This window comes from Lycium ferocissimum, chromosome 12, assembly GCF_029784015.1.
Source record: "Lycium ferocissimum isolate CSIRO_LF1 chromosome 12, AGI_CSIRO_Lferr_CH_V1, whole genome shotgun sequence".
Lineage (NCBI taxonomy): Eukaryota > Viridiplantae > Streptophyta > Magnoliopsida > Solanales > Solanaceae > Lycium > Lycium ferocissimum.
In genome coordinates, this window is record NC_081353.1 from 57,888,739 (window position 1) to 57,916,386 (window position 27,648).

At 36.7% G+C, this 27,648-nt stretch overlaps 1 long non-coding RNA gene and 1 pseudogene across 1 annotated transcript; both read left to right on the forward strand.

The window, feature by feature from the left end:
* The first annotated feature begins 6,601 nt into the window (after positions 1–6,601).
* LOC132040470 (uncharacterized) lies at positions 6,602–14,964 on the forward strand. The gene is made up of 2 exons (XR_009410693.1): positions 6,602–6,973; positions 14,055–14,964. It is a non-coding gene; the product is annotated as an uncharacterized LOC132040470 (long non-coding RNA).
* A 3,683-nt stretch (positions 14,965–18,647) lies between these two features.
* LOC132040182 (shikimate O-hydroxycinnamoyltransferase-like) overlaps positions 18,648–27,648 on the forward strand; it is a 42,259-nt pseudogene continuing 33,258 nt past the window's right edge.

A 27,648-nucleotide genomic window follows, 5' to 3' on the forward strand; every position in this document is an offset into this window, starting at 1 on the left:
CTTCTTCACTTAAAGTGCAACGACATTGTTCTTCAACTGTGTAATACCCTTCTTCACTGTTTTCATCTCAGCTGCTGACGACACCTTTTCCAACTCAAGGACTCTCCTCTCAGTGCCATCAATTCTAGAGTGAATTTAATGGTGTGATTGGGTGAGGGACTCCTGTAGCAGCTCCATCTCCTTCCGGACTGTCCGTGATATAACCCCTTCCAACTCCTCTAATAAGCTAGCAATCTGTCGATCAGCTCTGTCAGCCTTTACATAGGAGTCATGGAATTTTTGCCTATTAAATGGAATCATTACACCCCTAGGAAGTGTTGTAGATGTGGGGGTGACTATGGTAGCAGATGGGGCAGTTGTGGAGACCGGCTTAGTAGCAATCTCGTGGGTTGCCGAAGAGGGACCCGATGACTCGGGACCGCCGTGGAGCTGGTGCCACATGATGGCGGTCTGAAGACCCTCTTGTGTCTCCTCTAATGTCATTTCCTCTTTCTCATTTTGGTCAGAATCATATTGTACAAATTCTGGTGCCGCCACACCACCTCGGACTGCCAACAACCTTGCCTTAACATCTTCATCTTGGCTCTTGATTAAGCTATAGACATGTTTTGCCTCAAATCTGTGGTCCCGAGGGAAACTTATGGATCTCGACCTTCAAAAAAAGACCAGAATCGAAGTGGAAAAACCAAAGAAAGCCCAGGCTAGGTTTCCCGTATACGAACCTCATCTGCTATCAATTTCCCTATATCAACTGCATACCAGGACATGATGGAAGCCACTAGAATTGCATGGCTTATAGTAAGCTGATTATCTGTCTGAGTTGGGTATATTCTGTTTAGCAGGACACTCCACCAGAATTTGGCTTCAACTGAGAGATCTTTCTTTTTAATCTGCACACTAGAGTTGGTACGCCAGGCTGGGTTCTCTCTTGCAATCACCATAGCTACCCACGGTAATTCTTTTAACATATCAATTTTGTTCTCCGCCATTCTGTAGTCTAATCATCAGTGTTTGCTGGCGACTCATAGTTGTCCCTGAAGTAGAATCGGTTGATTGTTTTGCTGGAGAAATCAATCCTCACTCCCCTAATAGTTACCTTCTGGAGGCGTATGACTGTCTTTGCTTGTTGGGCTGGCCTGTACCGGTTGTTTATCTCCGCGGCATAGTTGGCATAAAACTCTCTCACAATAGAGGATATATACGTGCCGGGTGGTTGGCTAAGGAAACCCCATCCATGGTGATCAATGACAGCCTGTATGTTGGGGAAATGTTCCAACCCCTCAAAACTGATCCGCCTTTCCTCATAGATGCTCCAACAGAAACCCTGTCCTCCTTCCTTGGGCTCCAGCCCTTTATCGTATATTTCGTTTGAACCTTGGACCGAGAACCGAATAGCATGTTCATACCTCTCCTTCATTCTGTTCTCATTTAGGCGTGCCGCCTCCTAAGCATCAGACTCCTCCAAAGACGTTAGTCGCCTCCTCCTGAGTGGGCAGATCAGGAGAGCTTGATGATTTCTCTCCATCACTATTAGAGTCGGTGTTCTTTGATGAGGACCCCTCATCAGACGGGGGGAAGGGAAGGGTTTGCTGGAGTTTGGACTGCTCTACGTGGCCTCGTGAGTCGTGCGATAAGAACCTGGTCTTCTTCACTCAAATGGTCCTGATCACGGAGCCTCGTCCTGATTTGAGTCTGACCTCATCCTTGGCCCTATCCTGTGGCCTGGGCACGACCCCTTCTAACAGTGTTCTTCGGAGCCATACCTATGGAATACATGTTAGTATCTACAATAACGAAGGCGTAAACAAGGATAATAATGTACAAACACAAAGTTTTTTTTGTACGGACCGTAAAAGACATATGGTCCGTAAAAGCGACCGTAAGTTGGTAACAGAGATGTAATGGTGTACTTAGAATATTCTATGGTGGAGTTTTATGGACTGTAAAATTTTTACGGTCCATAAAAGGCATCGTAGATTGGGGACAGTAAGTTGGGGAACTGAAGAAACTGTTTTACGATACAAGTTACAGTCCATAAAATTTTTACGGTCCGTAAGTTGTATCGTAAAACGGGGAGCGAAGAACAGGATCATTATATAGTAGTGTATTTTACGACCCATATTTACGGTCCGTATAAAATATACGGTCCGTAAATCGACTCGTAAAATGCCCTCTATATAACATTTATCACACATTCTCAACTGACCTCCCTTTAATACATAGCATACACCAATGACTTTTTGTACATGAAACCACATTATTATACTCATTATCATGACTGGGTTACTCATACTTCACCCGAATTCACACTTTTCCTCATTCAAGCATTTTATCGAACAGTTGGTGAGCATAACAAATTATTATATCAATTAAGACATTGACACTCGAAATGCCCACCGACTCAGCGGGGGTTTTTAATTCTCATTCCCCATGAGTCCAATGTTCACGCACAACATAACCAAATCCCCGCCCCGACTAATTTCATGATTCTGTCCCCTATTCAATAAATATTCAAGAATTTATACACCAAGGTCATTGAAGGATGAATTTGCATTCTTCCATCTCACTATTATGCATCTTTATATCATAAATAAGGTATGGGAGAATCAACAAACCTCGTAGAGACGCAGATGATCAAATAAATACGAAGAGTACAAATATTCAAGGATGCACTGAGGGCAGTGCATGATTTTCTAGTTGGGGGTGGGACTACTTGATGTTATTGTAGTATAAATATGTTTTTAGGAACCCCCTCGACTTTTCTTTGCTAGAGTTCTTTTCCTGAGGGGTTTTATTTTGTTAAAACCGGCATGTTTAGGTTGTTGCTTAGGTTGAGTAGAGTAGTTTTGATTTATTTGGTAGTGTTCTGTAACTGTTGGCATGTTGTTTGTGGTGTGTTGAAAATTATGGACCCCTCAAAAATTTGAAAAAAATGCATACTTAGAAACAACTATTGATTGACATGATTTGAATCTTTGTATGACATTATTATTATTGGGGTATTGTGTGCAACGAATGAATACTTAGGAGGTCACAATTGTATATGATCGTCCTTATGCCAATATGTGTGTGAGTTGTTAGTTTTGTTCTATTTATGCATGTATAATTTAGAACTTTCCCGGTTGGTCTTGTTTAAATTCGAAAGTTAGTTTGGTTGTGAGATGATCGTAGGCTTTCTTTGTGTAAATAGTCACTTTGCCTAAATAAGCCTGACCATATAATTGTAAATATCCCTAGTTTTCCCTCTTTTCGAGCCTTTTTGACCTTTTTCTTGGCTAGCCAATAATGAAACCTTACCTTTTGTGAAATCAATCCATCTTCGCACCCGTTCCCTCCTAATAGATGAGGCAAAATGCCTAAGTTTGGGGTGAAATAAATGTGAAGTAAATGTTAAAAAGATAAGCTGGGGATAGTGGAGCTTGCTAGTTGAGATTCGATGTGGTGGTTGCATATAAAAAAAAAATAGAAAAGAAAAAAAAAAAGAAAAAAAAGAGAAAAATCAAAAAAGTGTAACACAAAAAGAATTGTAAGTTGATTAAGAATAAAACCACATCGAGGTTGAAAACTTGAGAGAAAATAAAAGGGTTAAATAAGAGACGAATTATGGTGAAAAGATGTTATAATGTTCAAGGAGGGCTAGTTACTAATACCCAAAAAGTATCCTACCCATCCCTAAGCCTACATTACAAGCTAGAAACAAGTCCTAATGTGATCACAACTGAACGAACCTAGGATGAAAGCATAGAAAATTAGGGCAAGCTTCTGGTATTTGAATGTGTAGATATGAACTTCTTTGTGAGGGTGAGTTTTTTCTCTTCCCTTTCTTCTTCGTCCCATTATTGTTGTATATATGTATGTTGGGACGTTCTTTGGTCTATGTGAGGGCACAAGGATAAAAATTGATCAAAACGAAGTGACCGCCTAAAGTAGCGTTTGTGTGCATCATAATATGTTCAATAATGTAATGTCATGCATTGAAGCATCATTGTTAGTCGTAGCATTCTTGAGTTGTGCATAATTGGTTGAAAATAGAAAAATGGGGTGGTCCTTGGAAGAGAAACGTGCATGCCGGTAGTTCAGAGTCAAAACCAATGTAGACATTATTACTCTGTGATATCTAAGTGGTAGATTGAGTCGTTGTGTTGTATGACTTGCTTGAGGACAAGCAAAGACTTTAAGTTGGGGGTGTTGATGTGTCGTGAAATTATGGCACATTCGATGCTTTTGGCTATAAGTTTTACTTATTTTTGAGCAAGTCTTGGTCTTTTTGATGTGTTTGTGATATGTTGCAGGTATTTAACATATCTTGGGAGCAAGTCGTGGAAATACCGTAAAAAGATGTTCAAGAAAGAAAACTAACTGAAGCTTGGATTTTGCGGAGCAAAAGACGGACCGAATAATATCTACGATCCATCAATTCAACCGTAGTTCAATGACAGAAAGGCCTCAAACCTGAAGGAGGAATTCAATTAGAAAGTACGGACCGTACATTATTTACGGTCCATAAATCTCACCGTAGATCGGTTCCAGCAAAGTATCAAAGGAAAGAAGAATGTACGGACCAATTATACGGACCGTAGAATATTTACGGTCCGTAAAAAGGTAACGTATATCTGGGCGACAGAAGAAGATTTTACAGAGACTATTTGCAGATTCTACGGACCGTATAATATTTACGGTCTATACATTGGGCCGTCGGGGGAAATTTTGTCAAACGTGTTTTTCATGACTTAGACTCTTATAAATACCTGATGTGGGTTTCTTGTAGGTTACAATTCCCCAGATTTCAGTTTTATTTCCTTAGCATTGAATACTTATAGTTTTTGAAGTCTTTTGGGATTACAAACAATCATTCATAAGCATTATGATCTTAATTATTTATTATTGTTATTCTTCTTCTTCTATGAGTAGTTAAATTTCTTTACTAAGGTTGTGAACCCAAAGATGGGTGCTTTGTGATTGGGGATTGTGATTGATAGATGAATAATGGATTGTTAGGGTTTTGTTTGTTCTTCATTTTCATCATAGAGTTAGTGGTTGCAAACATTAGCTAACGCCGTAAACTTTAGTTTATTTGGGAAAATAACTAGGGTTTGGTAAGAACAAATAACAAGAACTCAAGCCTTTAAACTTTGTTTAATAAATTCACTTAGGTTTAAGAAGAATTTACTTGCCATAATTAACCGTCCTTCATGCATACTTTCTTATCTTTGGAAAAAGCATAGAAAGAAATAATCTTTTCTTATTGGGAAATAATCTAGATTCACGTAGAGGTTAAGTGTATCCATACAAACAATCCATTAGAAGTATATCAAGATCGATACCTATGATCATACACTTTATATGACGGGGACACAACCTTGGTTCTTTTTACCCATATATTTACAAGTTTAATTTTCTAGTCACTTTAAATTAGTCCACAAACCAAAAATCCTATAAAACCCTTTTTCTGGAATACACTAGGACCGTAAGACTAGTATAATACTTATTTAGTAAACTTTTCACACCATATTCTCTGTGGGATTCGACCCCAACCTTGTTGGGTTACTATATTTGACATCGTCCGCTTTACGCTATTAAAAGGTGTAATTTGAGCATATCACTCACCATGGATAAATATTTATAAGCTTTGAATGACTCTCACCATGAAAAAAAAACTTGACAAAGAAGGAATTGTGAGCCAAGAGTGGCTTATGAATCAAGCTTAACAACTTGAAGTCTATGAGGATCACCGTGAAGGCATTTCACAAATGATGGAGATTTTATAAAAATGTATGTCGAGCAAAGTCAAGAAGTGGAGCTACTTGAAATTGCTATTCGGAAATTGGAGGCCGAATTAAATACAAAAATTGAGGCATATAATGTCCAGTATCAAAATGCAATGGATAGTAGTTTTTTTTTTTGAGTTGGTGTCCAATGAAGAAGAGGTCAAAATTGATTTTGAAGAGCTAATTGTGGAATGCCAACCAACTGACCCAATTTTAATGAAGGATGCGGAGATTGAAGAAATGATACTAGAGTTGCATAAAAAATTTCACGAAATGGATTTTGAAAACTCTAGTTCATTTTTGAGTGAGGATGTCAAAGATGAGGCAAATTTGGAATTTGGGTGCATTGGATCTCATTCCAAGCATTTTTCAACATTGGAGTTGTGTGGTGATATGGAAATTGAACCACATGAATCCATGTGGGATTGCTAAGAGGAAAAACAAGAGCCTTACATTTTGCAATTTGAAAGTTCGATAAGACAAAATGAAATCCCTTATTTAAAGACCAAAAAGTGCAAGATGCGACACCCGAGAGTTGGCCCGTTTATTTTTCTACCACCGTCTCATGAGCGTCATCATAAACTTGATTTCAAGTTGGGGCGAAAATTCATATCCTCCAATTGGAGGAAAAAGTGGTAAAGTTAACTCATTTCGTGCCACGACGTTAAATGCGGCGCTTTATCGGAGACAACCCATATTTCCTTTATTTTTAATTCAATTTTGCAATTTTAATTGTTAGATAAGTTTTTGTTTTTATTTTATATCAATCTACCAAGTTTCACAATTTTTAGAATTATTTTTGGACAGGTTAAGAACTTGGAGTAGCTTGCAAAGCAGTGAAAAACAGTTTTAGCAGTCCCTATACTACGTGAAATAGTTTGCGAGCCCAATCATGTTTTTAAGGAATTTGAGATGTAGAGGAAATTTGGAGAAAAGTAAAAATCGAACCAGCTTAGTATAATTAAACTTTAGCTAAAGAAAAGTGCTAAAAATAACTTCAGTAAATTGGAGAGCAAAATAAGTGAGGAAGTGTACCCAAGTAAATGTCTAATATTTAGCACTTTAACACATAAGTCCCAGCCCTTCCTTTTTTTTTTTTTTCCCCTAGTTCACAAAACACTCCCACTTTCCCGCCCCTTCACCTTTCACAACATTCACCCACCATCTCGCCAATGTTGTCATCCTAACCCACCAGCCACCACCAGGTATGGTTTCTCTTTCTCTTCTTCTTCCTCATCTCTAGATTTTCGTTTTCTCTCTCCTCTCAATTTCATTTGTTTTGTAGATTTTTTTTTCTTTTTCTTTTCTTTCCATGGTTGGTTTGATGTGGAGCTAGAGCATAATTGTGAAATTTTGGTGTTGTTGGTTGATTGAGATGTAGTTGTTCTGCTTTGAACTATAATTCCTAGTAAATGGGAGGAAAATTTGATTGCATAATTGGTATAAAAAATTTGATGAAAGTTCTGCACACAACTTGTTCGATAAATTGTCCGAGAGGAAAATTTATTCGCCGGTGAAGTTTGAGTAACCGAGCGCTTTTAGGAGTTGATTAGTAGTAAGTGTGGGGTGGGGGGTGAGCGATACTAATTGATTCTGTGACTGCCTGTGTTAAGTCAAGCAACTGTGAGTGTCAATCGTGCTAGTGTCACTGTGTGTTTGTCAGCTACTTTTGAATGATTCTCAGGTACTTGATGAATTATCCCAGCGTGGTGGATGTTCCAACATGTGTAATTTGAATGCTATGCTTATGAATACTTTTTTTTTTTGTGTAATTGTTTTGCCGAATGTCACTAGAACAAGCTAATTCCTGCTTTATCAATGTTCACTTGCTTATGTCATTCTACTCAACAGATGAATGATCATGAATGAGGCTTAATGTCACATGAACTGTAATGCAAATTCATAGTTGTGAATTATAAAGTCCTGAGAGAATAAAAGTTTTTTACCAGTTTGACTGAGCTTTAAACCAATCATGCTATTTGATATCCTTATTTGAGCTTTGAAATCACAAATCTGAAAATGGAAAATTTAGGAACTACGAAAGCAACACTTGAGAGATTTTCTTATCATCTTTGGCCATTTTTACAAGACTTGGAAGCTAGGTTTCATCAACCACCCTATTGGAGGAGAAGATTGGAGCACTTTAATGATAAATTTCTGAACCCTTTCTTCAATTCGTTGCTTTGTATTGTATATCTAAGTGTGTAGAATTTTATTCCATCACTTTAATCTTATTTATGAAAATATTCATTTATGAAGTTGGATGAAATCTCTTGTTTTGCTCATGTATTAAATGATTTTTATTGCTAATGAAGTCAGTTAATGTTGTTTTAATTAATCTTATTCTTTAATGTTTCTTAAGGGATTAGCTAACCCTAACCCGCCCATTTACTTTTATTTGAGCTCGAGAGAGAGGAAGATTGAAGTTGGAAAAGATTAATTAACAAGAATTTGTAGCTTTAAACCTCATCTAATAACTTGAGCTAGAGATAGGAAAGTTAGTTGAGATTATATTGATTGTTTATATTTTCTACATTCTAAGGCTTGAGAAAGCTTAGCAATGATATTCATCAATTTGGTCGAGAGACTTTTGATGAGATTTAGAAATCATTATCTAATTACCTTAAACTCACTCTTAGTTGTAAAATCGTGAAATACATTGGATCATTACTTGAGCATAATTTTCTTTGTATCCATACTTGTGGCCATTAATCATTTTACCCGCTTTCTAGTTAGTTTTATCTTTGTTAGTTGTTAAACCAAAATCAACTATTGAAAAAGTGTTTGGCTTTGCTTAGTTGGTAATAATTCTTTACTTGTTTAAATAGCCTTTAAATTGTTCTCTGTGGATTCGACCCTGACTCATAGTGAGGTAAATTATACTGCGATGATCGTGTACACTTTCTCTTTGAGAAGTGGATTTGGACGTTATAAAGTGACCCCGTGTAGATGTTTTGGAAGTTCCAACAAGTTCGTATGATGATTTTGGTGAGATTCGGATTGTGTCACGCTCGTATTTGATGTTTCGCCATAGTTTCTTTGGCCATAAAGGATACCATATTTTTTCAAACGATCTTTGTTTTGTGTTTCGATTGAATTATTAGATCAGTATCGACGAAGCCATAACAAAAAGAATCGTCGCATTTCGCCTTCGTATGGAGGAATTATGGTCATTTTAGTGTGGACAGCTGTTGTTGTACCCAATGGGTCACCGTCGCGAACTTCCGGGGACCATGCAGGGCCCGCAATGGCGGAAATATCTGTGGATTAAAAATCAAATTGCGTTCATTTCGTATTTTAAGCATAACTTGAGTTCTAGAGCTCCATTTGAGGTGATTTTCCTGGCGTTGTTCTCGTCTCAACGAGGGGGTAAGTATCTAACCTTTATTTTGATGTTTCCTCAAGTTTATTTTCGTTGGTTATCGATTTTATCCGAGTTTGATTGGGAAAATTGGGGTTTTGAATTCAAAAATTGAAAAATGGTAAATCATGGTTTTGAAGGTCAAGATGATGGATTTTTTGAGTGGGTTTTCTGGATCTAGATTAATTAAGTTATGGGTAAACTAATTTTGAAATAAATTTCCAATTTTGCCCTTGGATTTACCTTTTTGGGTTCATTTTGGATTTCGAATTAAAGTATAGCAATGTGGATATCATTGGACTCGTCTAGACTAATAGAGTACTGTTTTGACTATATTGAACCCGATCTTTCAATGAAATTATAATTTTGCCCTTATGGCTCAGGTTTGGCTATTTTGGGTCCATTTTTGGATGCCATGTGACTAGGAGGTCACTAGTTCGAGCTGTGGAAACAGCCTCTTGCAGAAATGCAAGGTAAGGCTGTGTACAATAGACCCTTGTGGTCCAGCCCTTCCTCGGACCCCGCGCATAGTGAGAGCTTAATGTACCGGGCTGCCCTTTTAGATTTTGGGTGAAACTATGGCATTATGGGTATCCTTAGATTCGTATTCTAACGTAGACTTCGTACTTGATAGACGTTAATAGTTTCGAGGTTCTCAGAAGAAAAAAGGCAAGGCTCAAGTGTATTAAGTCGTGGCACCTGTTCGGCATTGAGGTACGTTACGGCTTACTTTAGTTAGACTTTGATTAGCGAAACGTATATTTGTGTAGAATTGACGGGAGAAAGCATGATTAGGTCTTCAGACACGATGTTGGGTTGGATATTACCTACGTTGGTATGACTTCTGATTATGTGGGCTTGTCGCCTTTACGCATTGTGATGCTGTATTTGTATTCGTACTATGGCGATTTGAGATGGATTGATATAGTTATGGTTTGGAAATGATAGTTGCTACATTTCTTTGATTTCTTGATATCCTGTGAAAGTGAGTTGGCAAGTGATATGGAAATAGTAGTTGACACATTTCCCATATTGTTGATATCTTATGAAAGTGAGTTGGCTTGTAATATGGAAATGGTAGTTGATACATTTCCCCGATATTGTCATATTTGTGAAAGTGATAAGGCATCGTGATTTCGTACTTTCATTGGCATATGATTTCATGGATTTACCATGTTTGCGTTTATTTACTCATTCATGGATGGTTGATGAATGCCTTATGATGATTGTGAAAGGAACTGTGACACCGTTGAGGTAATTTGTCACGACTCAAATTGCGGGTCGTGCGGGCACCTACTTTATTGGTACCTGATAGGTGAACCCTTACCAACCAAACCCCTTTGTAATGTGGTTTTGAAAGCAAATGTAACCAATGATAGTAAATAAAGTGAAATTATGAAGACATTCTTTATTTATTTAAAACAATTCAACTTTCCCAAAGATCTAGTCTAGACAGGTACAAGAGCTTCTAAATTACAGAAAGATAACATAATTAAAAAGACATAGCTTCTGCCTTCGGAATGAGATGTACAGAAGCTATAGCAAGATATCTGCCACTTCGACTAATGAAACCTTCAAGCAGCAACCTAAAACACATCTACACTCCAAAGGATATAGCAAGAGTAGTATCAGTACACCACACGTACTGGTAAGCATCATAGGTCGACTAAGATTAGTTTGTGCAATACGATATAAAATCAAATAAAATAAACTGATGGGTACAGTCGTAACACCTTTTTATATCCTACCCATACTTAAATAGTTCTAACATAACACATGCTCGTATCCCATTAACATGTCAATGCAACACTAGAAAGTAAGGACCAACAGACAACCACAATTACATTCAAGATAGACTCCTGGACCAATTAAACCCCGGTAATTTATAAAAGACAGACCTCAACCTCTCTATTGATCGACACACAGTGGGACCACTGATTCTTACCCTTTCTCCCACAACCTGATAGACTCATAGTTAGGCAATTAGACTCAATCAACACCCAACCCACAATGGACACCAGACTCAAACCACTTATCGAGTACCAAGTAAGAATAAGTAAAGCAATGCAGTCAAGGATATCAATCAACGTACTCCCAAGCACTTAGCCACACTAATGGGTCAACTCAATCTACCTTTCTCTTTTTATCAATGGACTATGAGGTTACTTGCAAATGCCTCATCTCCACAATTATAAGGAAATCAATTGTGACTTACCAGAATGAACTATGACTATATGTCATCCAACTGGAATCAGCTCTACCACCGTCACAAATAAGAACACACAAGTACAATGTAATCAATGTTAGTATCATATCCATACATATATGCTAAATGGTAATGTTTGCCCAAATAACCATGACCTATGGAGGACCCATGGTATCTATGTACCACTCGCTCCGAAACTGATCTCGGATCACGAGCCCATAACTAGGCCACATCCTCACCCCTGTCAAATGTGCCTTTTCATATTTATATGTTCATTCTCATCTCAATGTATTTTCATTCTGACAATCAATAAGGATCATGAACAATCAATATATCAATCCTAAGAATACAAGTCACCATGTCACGAGTCATAGCAAGACTTTAGAAATCAACCTCCTAACAATGTAGATACTCCACGAAAATACATACAATAAGAATACAAGTCATCACACAACAACCATACCAAGGCTCAGACTCGACTCATCAATAACATGAATAAGGAATCACTCCGAATCAACAAGGAAGTAAATACTGACGATTCCCGCATGCTCGGTACATAGAATAACGACAAAATTAATGCCCAACGAGGACACCTATAATTTAGCAATAGGTCGCCCTTACCTATGGTACAACAAGAATCTATTATGGCCAACTCGGTAATTGCACATACCCCACCATGCTAACTAGATCAATAACAAACCATATTCACTACTTTACTTCCCTTTTTGGCCTATCAACTGCGCATCTTGGTTCACTTATTCACTTAATGGCACGAGCCCACAGAAATCAACATCTATCTTAACCTAAACAATATCCAACCGAACTCCATGTCCCAAGACCTAATCATGCTTTCTCCCATCAACTCTATAGCATACATACGATTTACTAATTATAGTCTAACTAAAGTAAACCATAACCTACCTCATTGTCGAGCAGTTGTCACGAACATTCATGGAATATCCACCATCCCGTCTTTGAGCCTGACGCGGTGATAGAGAAATCTTTAAGGAAGATAACGCGAAGGATGTTTAGAAAGCTACTTTTCCCTAGTCATCAAGTTTTTTACTTTGGAAATACCCTAATGATGGCTTAGAAGAGGGGTTTTGTGGACAAAAGGGGTTAAATCCCAAAATAAAGTTATTAAACACGAAACCGATCCGCGTATCTTCTTTAGCCGGATCTTTGATACCTCCGGGGCTCATTATGGCGGTCGTTCACCCACTGCAGTGAAGACGTCCTTCCTGGGCTCACAACTCTTTAACTCTTATCTAATTCAATTATGATAAAATACTAAACTTAAAACTCCCCCGTGGACTAATCTTATGTCGATACACTTGGTTTTTGTATGTGGGGTGCAGAACACCTAATAACGACCGGATGGGTTGTTACATCAGATACCAATTAAACAAATGTTCATCCTCGAACGATGTCGGGCGGATTGGGGTCGCTAGGTTATATTATACTGGACGTTATAAATTTATGCATCTTATACCAAATCACAAATTTTAACTCCTTACTCGAGTTCACTTGTCACTGGGTATCAATACTGTGGCTATGCGGAACACGCATCATTAGAACAACCGTACTAATGAGGGGACAAGGCACCGGACTTAAAAACCTTAGTCCACAAAATCGGAACAACCGGGGACCTAGGACTCATACGCGATTAAAATCCCTATGGCCAGAAAGGGCGGGACCACGAGCCGTTGTCTCGCCTCGGGACCGCGGCGAAGGGATGAAATAAATGTGCCGGCCGTTGCAGTGGTTGGATTTCTCGCTATAGCGGTACCGCTGCAGCGAGGCGCGCAGAATCAGAAATTAATAGAGAGGGATATTTCACCTTCCTACTTCCATACCTCTCCCTTAACCGAAAATCCCTCTCCACTCCCCATGATTTTTCTCCCCTCATTCACTCCCCTAGACTCCTAATCCTTCCCCCTCTTCCCTATTTAAACTCCCCACACACTTCATTCACTACAACACTTTATTCACAAAGGAAAAAAGAAAAAAAAAAGAAAGAGAGCTTGGAGGACAAGGGCCAGATTTCTTTTGCAAAATCTTGCAAATCTCTAGCCCACTTAAGGTATGTAAACTCTTCTACTACTCTATGAGATTGTTAGATCCTCTTATTTTAAAAAATTTCATGCTTAAGTTATTAGATAGTGCATAAATGTTGGGGTTTTAGGACAAGGGTTTTTGATTCCTTGGGGAAGGGAGACTTCTTATTATGGCATGTTATTTCGACGTTTAGAAAGTCTTAGCATCACTGACTACTTAAGATCTGCTTGAAAATGGGGGTAAAACCTTATTGGGGTAGTGGGTGCATTTTGGTAGAAGTGTTTTTGGTAATGCTTGAATTTTCGGGTCTATTTGCAGTTAAAAAGGTGTTTCATAGGGTGTAAACGACATGCATGTTAACATATTACCCGATCTATGTCGAAATCCGTAAAAATTTGGTCAAAATTTTAGGCTATTATTTTTGATGAAAAAGGATTTTCTCGCTGGGGGAGATGGGTTCACTGCAGTAGATCCTTCTTCGTTGGGCGGCCTTGCTACAATGGTTATACGACCACTGCAGTGAAGGCTGCTCAGGGGTAGAATCCTAGTTACTAGTAGTCTTTTATCTAGGTTGAGTTTTGTTGGTCTTCCTTGGGTTGTACATGCTTTATAGCTAACTGAACTCGATGTAATATTGAACTAATGTGGTTTTTTTTTATAGGTACACATTCTTACTATGTCATGGCCGGACAACAACAACAAGAAGTAGCTCCCGTTTACGCCAGGTTCGTCAACCCTCAGTGCCGAAGGCGTTACATGGAGCAGCAAAGCAAGGGGTTGTTGCATGAGAAGGGTTTTATTATGGATAGGGTAGACGAGCTTGCCCCAGAATTCTACAACCATTTACAGGAGATCGGGTGGAACAGGTTGGTCGAAGACTCTGGCAATTGCAACACCAACTGGGTCAGGGAGTTTTATGCCATGCTTCCTACTGTTGTTTGGTCCTCTCCAGACCCGGAGATCACGATTCGGGGCTTCTAGGTGAAGGTTGGGGCGAAGGTGATCAATGAAATATATGGGTTGTCCAATCCTCCCGAGGATGAGATGCTTGCTAGGGACCACGACGGTAATGGCCCTTGGCTGGTATCTATGTTGGTTCCTGAGAACAAGAGGCGTAAGGTCACTTAGGCTATTAATCGGACTGGGATCAAGAGTACCTACTTTTCGGCCGACGCTCGCAGGTGGCTGAACTTTGATTCCCTGAGGGTTCGCCCTTCGAGTAACACTACTGATCTCACCTACCCCCGAGCCCTTGTGATTGCTTGCGTGCTGGATGGTGATCCTGTAAATGTGGGTAAGCAGGTGATCGATGAGTGGAGGAGTTTCATGGTTATAGGCGGCTGGAGTTTGATGTTCCCCTCCCTTATTACTTCCTTGTGCCGGCAAGCACAGGTGCCTACAGAGCCTGCGGACCGGATGTTTGAGTGCGATGTTGAATTTGACCCGTTGAGGATGAAGGGTTCGCGGAGTAGCAGCAAGAAGAAGAAGGTCGACTCGGATGATAAGGATACTGAGGCCCACGAGGGAGAAGGAGATGACGTTGGCCCTTCGCAGCCCCCGAGCCCTTTGGAGCAGATGGCGACCGAGATGGCGGCCATGAGGAGTATGGTGCCGGGGTTTGCACGTCCTTCCATGATGGTCGGTTCGTCTAGTGCTGCTGCTGGTTATTTCACCCAGGGTGAGGTGAAGGGGTATATGGAGACATAGAGTAAGATACTGGAGTCCGCGGACACCTTGTAGGATGTATGTGTTTCTCGGCGGGAGCTATGTGGGAGCTCCGGAGGATTCGACAAGGAGAAAAAAAAAGAGGTGAGCCGGGACGATGTTGTTTGCGAGAATGTGGAAGGGAATCTAAAGTCTTGTGAAGACCTTGAACCAAAGTGGGAAGCTCCCCAAAGTGACTAAGCATGATGCCCAACAGTTCTCCTTCCTGAGCGGGTCCGGGCTCGACAGTAATTTACTCTGAAGACAACGCCATCCATAGCGTGCCTTGAACCGGGTTTTTTCAATTTCATCTATCTTTTCTTTATTGTTATTGCTATATTTTATTTTTCTCTTATTTGTTCTTCTTAATGTGATCATCTCTAATATTTTTCCAACAATAAATGCATATTATGTATTTGCGCATAGCCTTTTAGCATTTAATCATGATTTTCAATTTAATAAATTTAAAATACGTGCTTTTTCATATGTATATATTTGTTAATGAATTATATATATATATATATATATATATATATATATATATATATATATATATATTTTATTCACTTTTAATTATTAAAATAAAATTTCATAATTTAATTTTGATATAGACACTATGGGCGAATATGACTTGGTAGTAGACTAGTTGTCATCTTTAGGGGGCGGGGTAGGTGAAGTCCCTTACAATTTTCCCAACTCCCAACACCATTTAAGAACTATCTAATGTGTATGATAAATCAGTTTGTCTTGTTTTAAACTCTCCAACCCAACTCCCAACCATATTGGTACAACCCCAAATAACAAAGCTCAACCACCCTTAAGTTTTCAAGTTGAATCCCCAATAATCTCCACGTTCCTGCCCACTTTTTCATTCTTACGGGTAATTTCTTCACTTCTTTCCCTTCCCTAATTAAATGTCTTTAATCTAAAGTAGTACTGCTAGTTTAAAAGTAGAGATTATTTTCCTTTTATGTGGTCAATAACTCTAATGACAAACATAAATGCTCATTTTAATCATTTTGTTTAACTTGGAAAAGTAGGTCATTGATCATTCAAAGGACCCAACGTCTTTAAATTCCCAAATGGACTTCTACACTCGTATATTCAATCTTTTAACTCTTTTAACTTTTTCCTCCATTTGATCCATGTTTGATTGAGCACCCTCCTTAAGAAAGTATTTATTAGAGGTTTAGTTTACTAAATTAATTTTATTAGTTATGCTTTGAAAATCTAAATTTGAATACTACTTCCTTCATCCACTTTTACTTGTCCACTATCGTAAAAATAAATGTTAACTTTTGTCCAATCTGAAAATCAAGACGAAATTCTTCACTTAATTCCTATTTTACCCTTATTTTTGGCTATAATTATTTCGCAATGCATTTCATTAAACATCAAATTTGTTATATTCAAAGAGTGATATAGTAAACTTATCATTTTATTAATTACTACTTCTTAAGGGTGTGCTAAATAAAATATGGAAAAGTAAAAATAGATGGACACTACTAAAATCACTATTTTCCCACTGAAATTTTCCACTAAAAAATATTCAGTGGATATTCCCACTAAATGTCTGTGAGAAAAACCTAAATAGTAGTGTTTTCACATGAAAAAATTAGAAAGTTTCTCAGTATCTCAATGACAACTTGTTTCCCCGAGTCTAGAACCAAAATACCAAAAAAAAAAAAAATGTGACAAAAGTACTTTTAATGTAGTATTTTACTGCGTTAAAGGACTTAACCGTAACGACGCGGTTAAGTCCTTTAACGCAATAAAATACTGCATTATAGAACCCAGTAATTTTTTTTCTATAGCGCAGTATTTTATTGCGTTATAGAAATAGTAAAAAAAAAAAAAAATTTAGTCAACCATTTTTTTTTTTGTTGCAACACTTAGTATTTTTTTTCATACTTTGACCAACAATTAGTTGTGTGTCAAGACTCCGAAACGTCAATATTTATATAAAACCTGATATTTTTTTCTGCATACAATAATGTAGGTCAATACATCAAGAATACGTAAACGTTCGGATCGTCATTTTAGAGGTTGAAAAGGTGCCCGAAGTAAGTTTTGTTTGAAAACTTTAGGTTTAAGTTTTCTATTTTTATAAGGTTATTTTAGTCAACTTTATATGTCGAGAAAATTAGTCAACTTTATTTTTGAAAATTGAAACTACAAAAGTGAAATTGACATTCACAGCTACATTACCCCGGATTTTTTATGTTGAAATATATTGCGTATCATCATTTTATAAGTAAAGAAAACTAAAAACTTCACGCTAATTTGGGGGAAAATTGAAATTGAATAGGATAATAGGTGTTTTTTTAAAAAATCGGCTCGGCTAAACCACCTTGCGGCGTTTGTCCGCATAGATCTCGAAAAAATACGCATAATAAAAAAAACCCCGCATAAAACGGACATCCGAGCGCAAAGTTATGACCATCTAAAGTTTGACCACTTTACAACTAATTTTTCTCCATGTATTTTTTAAATATGTTTTTATCTAATTGAATTAGATTTATATTCAAAATAAAGTTATGTCTTGATAAAAAAAAATAACACGCTTAAATTAAAACCTTAAACAGTAAAACACTTAAACCTAAAGTTTCCAAACAAAACTTACTTCGGGTACCTTTTCAACCCCTAAAACGATGATCCGAACGTTTACGTATCCATGATATATTGAGGCTACGTTATAGTACGCAAAAAAAAAATAAAAAAAAATCAGGTTCTATATAAAATATTGACATTTCGGAGTCTTGACACACCACTAATCGTTGGTCAAAGTATGAAAAAAAAACACTAAGTGTTGCAAAAAAAAAAAAGATTTATTGAAATAAGATGTTGCGATCTTTTTATGAAAAAAACACTAAGTGTTCCTTAAGTGTGTTATTTTTTAATATGTAACTTTATTTCGAATATGTTGTCAAAAGAAAAAAATAGCGTAAATCGGACGTCCGAGCGCAAAAAAACGCGTATATTCGAAATAAAGTTACGCTTTAAAAAATAACACACTTAAATCTAAACCCTAAAAATAAAAAACTTTAAGCTAATGACAATAAATCTTTAAACAAAAATGGACGTCATGTATATAGAACACTTAAATATAAAGTTTTCAAACAAAACTTACTTCGGACACCCTTTCAACCCCTAAAATGACGATCCGAACGTTTACGTATCCTTGATGTATTGAGCCTTATTGTATCGAAAAAAAAATATCATGTTCTATATAAAATATTAACGTTTAGTCTTGACACATTAATCGTTGTTAAAGAAAAAAATATGTGTTACAAAAAAAAAAAATTGACCAAATTTTTTTTTTTTTTTTTATTGTTTCTATGTCATGTCATATAGAAAAAAATTTATTAGGTTAATATTGGCGTTAAAGGTACTTTTTGTTTTTGCTTTTTTTTTTTTTTTTTTTTGGTATTTTGGTTCAAACCCTATTTTTTAGGGGTATTGTGGTTCTGGACTCCTGTTTCCCCACCATGTGTTTTTCCATTCATTTGGTTCAGTGAGAATAAGGTGAAAAAATCATATTTTATTAATATAAATTTTTCAATAAATATCGGTGGGAAAAACATTTGGAAGGGAGTAGTACTTTATGAAGTTATTTAATAATTGCAAGAAATTATACGAAGTTTCTCGTGATTTGCTAAAATGGACAAGTAAAAAAAAAAATCTAATTTTAGTATAAGGACCGAGTAAAACGAGACTGAGGGAGTAGATATAAACGTGCCAAATCTACTTCAATCGCTATAAATATTTGGCTCTGCCTGTTTAGCTTTCTTATTCATCAAAACATTTAGTGGAGCACTTGGCATTCCCAAATGTGTCGATATCACTAATAACTTGAATTAAACCAGTGTAAACTGAAATCATAGTTTTGGGCTTTCATTACTGCAGTAGATAGAAATTAAGCAGAAAACAAAATTCATCATCAACAGCCATTATGAAGATCGAAGCGAAAGAATCAACAATGGTGAAACCAGCACAAGGGACACCACAACAAAGAAAATACCTCTGGAATTCTAACGTGGATTTGGTGGTGCCAAATTTTCACACACCGAGTGTCTATTTCTACAGACCATCAGGTGCTCAAGGATTTTATTCATAAACGCATAAATCTTTGAATGCTCTTTACAATTTCCACACTTTAAAAATAGCTAGCAACACTCTTATTTATATACGAAAGCTATTTTAACTCAAACATGAAAACCTACTCCTACATAATTCTGACTATCAATCCTAACTAAACGAAAAACTCAAAGTGGAGAGAATGTCAAAAATTGGTCAAACGAGCAGTTTTTTTTTTTTTTTTTTTTTTTTTTTAAAGAAATCAAGTATTTAAAATTGGGGATGAATCATTTGATTCTTAGCTTACCACGTCTCCTCCATCAAAATTAAGAGTAAATTTGTGCCAAAGTATAACGGAAGGGATATATTTGGACCAAAAGTATAACGGGAGGGGTATGTTTGGACTAAAAGTATAACGAGAGATATATTTTTTAAGGGAAAATTACGCCTCTATGTCTATTGGGAGAAAATATTTACATGCTTTTTGTTACACAGTTTAGCCCATATTTGTGTATAAACACCTTTTATACACTATTAATTATATACTTTTATACAAGATTGATACATTATGCATATTGCTTTCCCAGGTATAATGTTGTATATTGGGCTACGTGGCATAATAATTATCAAAAACTGTATATTTTTGAAAATTTTCCATTTTAATTTTCTACAACTTTGAATTATCTTTTTCAACAGGTGCTTCAAATTTCTTTGATGCTAATGTGCTTAAGGAAGCGTTAGGTAAAGCATTGGTGCCATTTTATCCAATGGCTGGAAGGCTAAAGAGAGATGAAGATGGACGGATAGAGATTGATTGCAATGGTGAAGGGGTACTATTTGTTGAAGCAGAATGTGATGGAGTTGTTGATGATTTTGGTGACTTTGCACCAACTTTGGAACTCCGGCGTTTAATCCCAGCCGTTTATTATTTCAGGGGATACATTCTTATGCTCTCCTTGTTTTGCAGGTATGGTTTTGGTTATCTTTCATGTGTCATTGGCTTTTAATGTACGTATACTATTCTGAATAAAATTTAAATTTTCCATATATACTGAAGTACTGTCATAATTTATATGATGCCGTTCGGATTTCAAAAGTTAAACAATTTTTTTAATATCTTTTTAACATATTTTGAATTGTTAATTATTAGATATATGATATCTTCTACGTAGTTTTATTTTTTATTTTTTTTTTTTTTTATAGATTTCATGTTTAAATTAATGGTCAAAATTTAAAAGTTTAACTCTCAAAATTTGAATAGTATCACACAATTTGGGAGTACTTACTAAATAACTGGACTGTTCTATTGCACGTGACACTCTCTCGAAAACATCTCTTTTACTTTTAAAACTGAGTGAATTCCACTTTACCCCCTAACATTTAAGGGTTGGGAAACGATACTCCCCTCACATATTGAATGGAAAACGATAACCCCCCTATCCAATATTTTCCGGTAGAATAAGTAATTAATTTCAAAAAAAAATAAAAAGTCACTAAACTAGCCATTGAAACGAGATTTAATCTTTGTTAAATCTTACCTATATTTTTCTCTATATGTCCAAATTTTGAATCTTTCGTCATATATATATATATATATATATATATATATTAACAATTAAAATTAAAACACAAAATTTGGTGGACTAGAAAAACAAAGAAGATAATTCAATTTCTTATATATAAAATAGTGCTTAGTAGAATTATTAAATTTATCAATATATCTTACGACAAGTAACAAGAGAAAAGTTTCTATTTATATTTTGGGCCAATTCAAAATCACGACTAAAATCATATATGATATTATTTTGATATATATATATAATTAAAATATATATATATATATGTGTGTGTGTATATATATATATATTAACAATTAAAATTAAAACACAAAATTTGGTGGAGGATTTGAAACAAAAAGAGAGATAATTCAATTGCTTATATAAAATAGTGCTTAGTAGTAATTATTAAATTTATCAATATATCTTACGACAAGTAACAAGAGAAAGTTTCTATTTATATTTTGGACGAATTCAAAATCACGACTAAAATCATATATGATATTATTTTGATTAAACGTAAGATACTAAATGAAAAAGAAATAATTAAAATATCATAGTAAGAAAAACTGAATGAGAAAAGGGTTAGAGAAATGTGTGTGTGTGTGTGTATATATATATGCACATTATGAATTAAATATAAAGATTAAATCAAATAATATTTAAAAAGATTTAACTTGTTTCCTTTAATTTCACAGAAATGTCGTTAATTTGAGTATATTATATCGAAAATTAGATGATACTTGAGATTTTGTTATGATACAATGTACTCAAACAAGCGACATCACAATTTAACATAGATTAGTGTCTTTTAATATCGTCCGCTCGCGCGGTACTAATCTTGGTTTGTATTTAGTTTGTATAATAATAATTAAGATCTTGGCAATCTAGTACCCCCCCCCCCCCACAAAAAAAAAAAAAAAAAAAAAAACGAACGAAATGTAGCTTGAAATTTATTAACAGATTTTTTCAAGTAGTTGTTCTACATTATTTTAAGAAGAATAGGTGAATGAGACAATAATAAGAGTTATATATTGTATTTAATTCTAGAAAGAAAAAGAAAAAAAGATCTTTATTAAAAATAACAGATTCTCACCGGAAAATATTGGATAGGGGGGGTATCCTTTCCCAACCCTTAAATGTTCGGGGGCTAAAGTGGGATTCACTCTTTAAAACTTTTAAATATTAACATGCCACTATGGAACTTGTTTTTCGTACTTCTATCGGGGAAGTAATTTTCCTTACTTTTAAGAAGCTTGTTTTCCCCGAAAATGTTTTCCTAAAGTTTTAACTAACTAAACATGAGAAAAATGAAGAATATTTCCGAAAAATGTTTTCCTCCATACCAAACAGACCTTAGTTTTTTAAATTGGTAAATTCACACCCTTAGTGTTTACTTGTGCCAAATTTGGTTTCTTCAGAAAAACAAAAGGGATGGGGGTTTGGTTTGGTGGGGGGCAGGGATCGCTTTTCTCCAAACTTAACGACATTTCTAGAGATAAAAATGATGAAGATGATTAACTAATCATCCTTATAAGCTTATGTTATACACCCATGTGGCCCATGGCCCACAAGTCATGTGCATGGTCACATGGCTTTTAATTTCGTGAAATGACCAACTTTCTATAATTAACTTTTGGCCCCAAATTTTTCCTTAATGTTTCCATCCAACAAAATTCACAAGCAACTTATGTCTTAAGACAAGGTCAGAAAATAGTCTTGTCGTTAACTTTCCGCACTTAGCTCGGAATGTCCCGACGTACAAAATACGGGATATAACATCGTCCCCCCCTTTAGAACATTCGTCTTCGAATGTTAAACTAACCTTACGGGGTCTTATAAGTACTTCGGGGGAGTCTCTTTCATGGTTGTCACATACAGTTCATTACTCAACCAACACAACCCACTTGGGAAATTAGATTACCTAAAGATATAGGAAACAAGTAGGAATACATATTCTTCATCTCTTTTCTAATATTGTTCCGTCACAATACCTTAACGGAAATCACATCTTTAATACGCAGCTTTCTCACCCGCCGATCTAGTATGGCTATAAGCTGTTTCACGTCGAATGACTTTTCTGGTGCCTGGATACTATCTCTGGAATATACTCTGGAGGGATCGCCTATACCTTTACGAAGCACTGACAAGTAGAAGACTGGACGCATGCCTCCTACTCGGGTAGTAGATATAACCTATAGGCAGCTTTGCCTACCTTACGGATGATCTGGTAAGGCCCAACATACCTCGAACTCGGGCTGAGCTTCCTTTTTCTACCGAACTTCATAACACCCTTCATGGATGACACTTCCAAAGATACCCAATCGTCGACTTGGAACTCTAGGTGTCGACGTCGAGTATCTGCATATGACTTCTATTGCCTCCGAGTTACTAATAACCGTTCCCGAATGAGTTCACTTTGTCAACTACTTGCCGAATCATACCTGGCCCAATTAACTTAGTTTCGCCAACCTCGAACCAGCCAATCGGTGACCTGCACTTTCTTCCATACTGAGTCTCATACGGCTATCTGGATACTAGAATGATAGGTATTATTACATTCGAACTCAATAAGTGGCAAATAATCATCTTGGTACGCCTCGAAAATTAATCACGCATATCCTTTAACTGGATAAGTGGTCTTGAATATGCTCCTGTACCGACTCCTTGCGGTTCAACAACTAGTGTCATCAGTCCTTATGTCTTTGTCACCCTTTACCGTTTACATTCCGAATGCTCATCCAACATAACTTTGTCGCTAGTGCATACAATGGTTATGTCCTTCAAACTATTCCTCCTGATTCCTTCTCTGGACTACTTTCCCCGATCTAAAGTAGGTATACACGTAATGGTTCTGCACCCTTTGCTATCCTTTACCGTACGTACCACACGTATGGCAACTCATAATTCGAGTTCAAACTAAATCTTTGGGCTCTCGTTACAACCCTCCTTTAGCTTTTTGCCACAACTGTTTCTCTAACCTTTGTCCCTCAAACCTCACCCTACAACTTAAAAGCATAGGGCTACGAAAATCCTTACTCCTTTTCGATTCTCTCATAGCACAATACGTGTCTTCAATTCCCTTGTATTGGTGATCGTTTTGAATTCTAGCTCCAAACTAATAAATTCCCCTTTCTGGAGCATGATAACGCCAAAATCTCTTTCAAGTTCAGTATGTTCTCCCCCCCTTTATTAGGGAGGTCCTAATACACCAATAATAAATTTTGATATCCATCGTCTGCGGCACTTATTTTTCAAGAATTGGAAATCTCTTAGAATCGTTGCGCAACTAATCATTCTCCCTTTTACTTCTCGTTCCTCTTTAGTTCCATATTACCATACTCTATTCCTTTCACATGCCTACCTTCAAATCCCTATCCAACTAGTTCCGCGTTTTGCCCGTCGTTTCTCTTGAAGGCTTCACTCTCTCATGCTCCTTATCCTTTCGCTTTTTCCGACATTTTCGGTCACTTTACTTTCCAAGCTTAACCTGTAGCGAAAACAGCATCAGCTTGCCTTATAACATAGGTGCCAGCTTTTCTTTCACTAGCACTTCATTACCCTGTCCGATTAATGCTGTTATACCCCGTACTTTGTACGTTGGAATATTCTAAGTCGGTTGCGACAAGTTAAGGACAAGGTTGTAAATTTTTTTGATTTTGTTAAAAGTGCATAAGTTGCATATTCATCTTTTTATTGGTAAGGAATGTTAAGGGTAAATTTGGAATAAGAAAAATTTGGGACCAAAAGATGAATTATGGAAAGCTAGACATTTCATGAAAATTTGGGGCCAAAAGTGAAATTTTGGAAACTTATTAATTCATAAAAATGGCCATATGTGGCCATGTGTGTGTGTGGGCCATAGGCCATGTGTATGAATTATATATGGAGGGAAAGATGATTAATTAAATCATCTTCATCATATTTTAGCTCCTAGAAAGTTCAAGAAAGTTGAAGAACTTTAGAGAGCAACAAAGAGGCCATGTTCGGCCAAGGGAGAAAAAAAAAAAGAAGACCAAAAAAATTCTTCTTCAAAAATTATTTTCTTCTAGGTTTCCTACTAATTGGGAGGTCCTCGTTAACGTGGAGTGGTTGGTAGAACAAGAAAACCGCTCGTTGTTGTGTTTCACAAAAGCTAGCCGTGGGAGAAGTTGATGGAAAAGGTAAGATTTAATCCTCCTTTACATGTTTTATGGATGTTTTGAACGTGTTATAGTGTATGGAAATGGATGAAAAATCATGAAAGATTGTATGTTGGAAGTTGTGGTCGTGAGTATATGTTGTTGGTGTAAGCATGATGAACCAATTTTATGTAATGTAATTTGATAGTTGTGGATGTAGTGGAGTGTGGAAATGAATGAAATTCATGAAAATATGGATTATGGTGTTTGGCCGAATAGGTGCATGTGTGTAGAGGTGAAGAATCAATTTTGTTTAGCATGTTTTGGTTGTTGTTGTCGTGAATTCTATGTGATGAAAATGAAGGTATTGAATGGTTTAAGTTGAAGTTGTGATTGTTGTGAGTTTGGCCGTGTATATGTAGTATTATATAGGGATGAAGGACTAATTTTATTTAGTATGTTTGAGATGTTGTGCTGCGGATTCTATGATGTAAATGAGAGTTTAATGATCCAAGTTGAGATTGTAATTGTGTGGGCTGTTTTAGGAGCCAATTTGATCCTAATGTGGTTTCTTGAATTTATGATAATAATATTGTTAACGTGCGGATTGTTTGAGAAGTTCATGAATTTGGAAGAAAGAAATATGTTATGGTTGTTCATGTTGAGTTGGAGAGGTTTCGGGTTCTATGGCATATTATTTGGATTGTTTGAATATTTTGCGGGTTGTTTGAAATGTTCTTGAATCGTGATTAAATGATCTCGGATTTCTATGTGAATGTATGAGCGTTGATGTTGGGTTGAAAGTATGTGGTTGAATTGAATGTAATTGGAATGTTGTCGAATTATGTAGAAAGGAGTTACTAATGTTAGAATGCGTTTTGAATTCATTATTGATGTTGTTAGAATGTTTGTTGGTATTGTTGTTGATGAATTTGGCCGAGTTAAATTCTCGGGGTGTTGAATTTACAGGGGAAATGCTGCCCAAATTTTTGTAAATAAAGTGCGAGCTTAAAATGGGATTCCGAGGTGCCTACGACTAATGCTTGGTGTCTAATGACGTGTTGTAGATTTTGAGAAGCCGAGACTTGAGTTGGGATTAGCTTAGGAAGCAACCAAGGTATGTAAAGCTTACCTTTCCTTCTTTTGGCATGTCTTAGATATGGCTAGGTTGTGATATGTTATGAGCTTCGGGGGTAATTCTATTCTTAAGAATCCGAGTACGTTTATGAGTCGTATTTGCTTTTGATGTCGGCATCCTTATATGGTCAAGCTATGGTTTGTACGTCTTTTGTATGACTAAGTTTCAAAAGTTGCATAAAGTTTGGTTTTTAAAAGAGTTTTGTTCCTAAATAATTTCGAAAACTACGAACGTATGTAACTTTCACAAACAAAATCGGATGGCCTTGATATGCTCGTAAATGATTCTATGACGTGTATAATAACTATGATTTTTATGGGCGGGCCCAACTTGAGTCGACACCCCTCCGTGGGCCCTGCGACTTTTCTTATGTACTTCTGACGATTTTTGAAAGGATATGATATGACTATTATTTCGGTTTCAAGTACAATCAGTTTACTTATCTTTGAGTTTGTAATAACGATTCGGTAACATATGATGACTATGATTTTAGTAGGCGGGCCCGGATGGGGCTGACGCTCGTCCGTGGGTCCCGCTATCTTCTTCTATATAATTCTGATGGCTTTTGAAAGAATTCAATATGACTACCTTTTCGACCCCCGAGTATGATTATATATTTGTCTGTTGAGTCCGAAATGATGTTTCGTATACTTATGATTCTAATACGTACTTATGATTTCTGAAGTTTGGTTTAATATGTTCCCGGGTGATATTCGGAGGAAAATCTGATTTGACTATTGTATCGATTTTGAACTAATAGTTCGTATTGATTATCCTATTGGGTCTTTGTAAGTGTTTTGCATTGCATGTGATTTCCCACGATTCTGCTCGTGCATTATGTTTTTTTGCATCCTTCGCCGAGTCCCGGGCCGGTATGTTATCGTGCGCACTGTGTTATATTCCGAAGTATGTGATATGTGATATTGACCGCTGGACTTTTGACCGCGGTATGTGATATGTGATATTGCCCGCTGGACATTTGACCGCGGGCTGCGACATTGACCGCTGGACTTTTGACCGCGGGATGTCAGATTTCGGAGATATGAAAACCGCTGGACTTTTGACCGCGGTATGCGACATTGACCGCTGGACTTTTGACCGCGGTATGTCGGGTTTCGGAGACATGAAATCTTCTGGAGTATGATGTGTTATGGCGCCCGAGACAGGAGGGGCGACCATGTTCTGTCCGCCGGGTCCCATTACGGACCGTATCTGATATGTGATATGATATGTGATGATCTGATGATACGATATGATATGTGATATGATATGTGATAATATGACGATATGATTTGATTTACCGAGTCCCTCACTAGAGGGCTGAGTACGGTATGTTTATGATTATTATATTATTTATGGATCGGGCCGTACGTTCCTCGGAATTCGGTTAATTGTCAGCTCATATGATATGTTTGATTTTTTGTATATATAAGACGAAAATGTTTTTCAAAAGAAAGCGAAGCATTTTGGCATTCTGATTATCATATTTGTCTTCTGTACCTCTTATGTATGATTTGTATGTCGGATGCGAGCACTTTGGTATCCTGGCTATTATGCTCATTTTCTGTACCCCTGACTTCGGTTATGATTTCGTTTTCTGTACTTTCGGCTTTGCATACTCAGTACATATTCCCTACTGACCCCCTTTTCTTCGGGGGC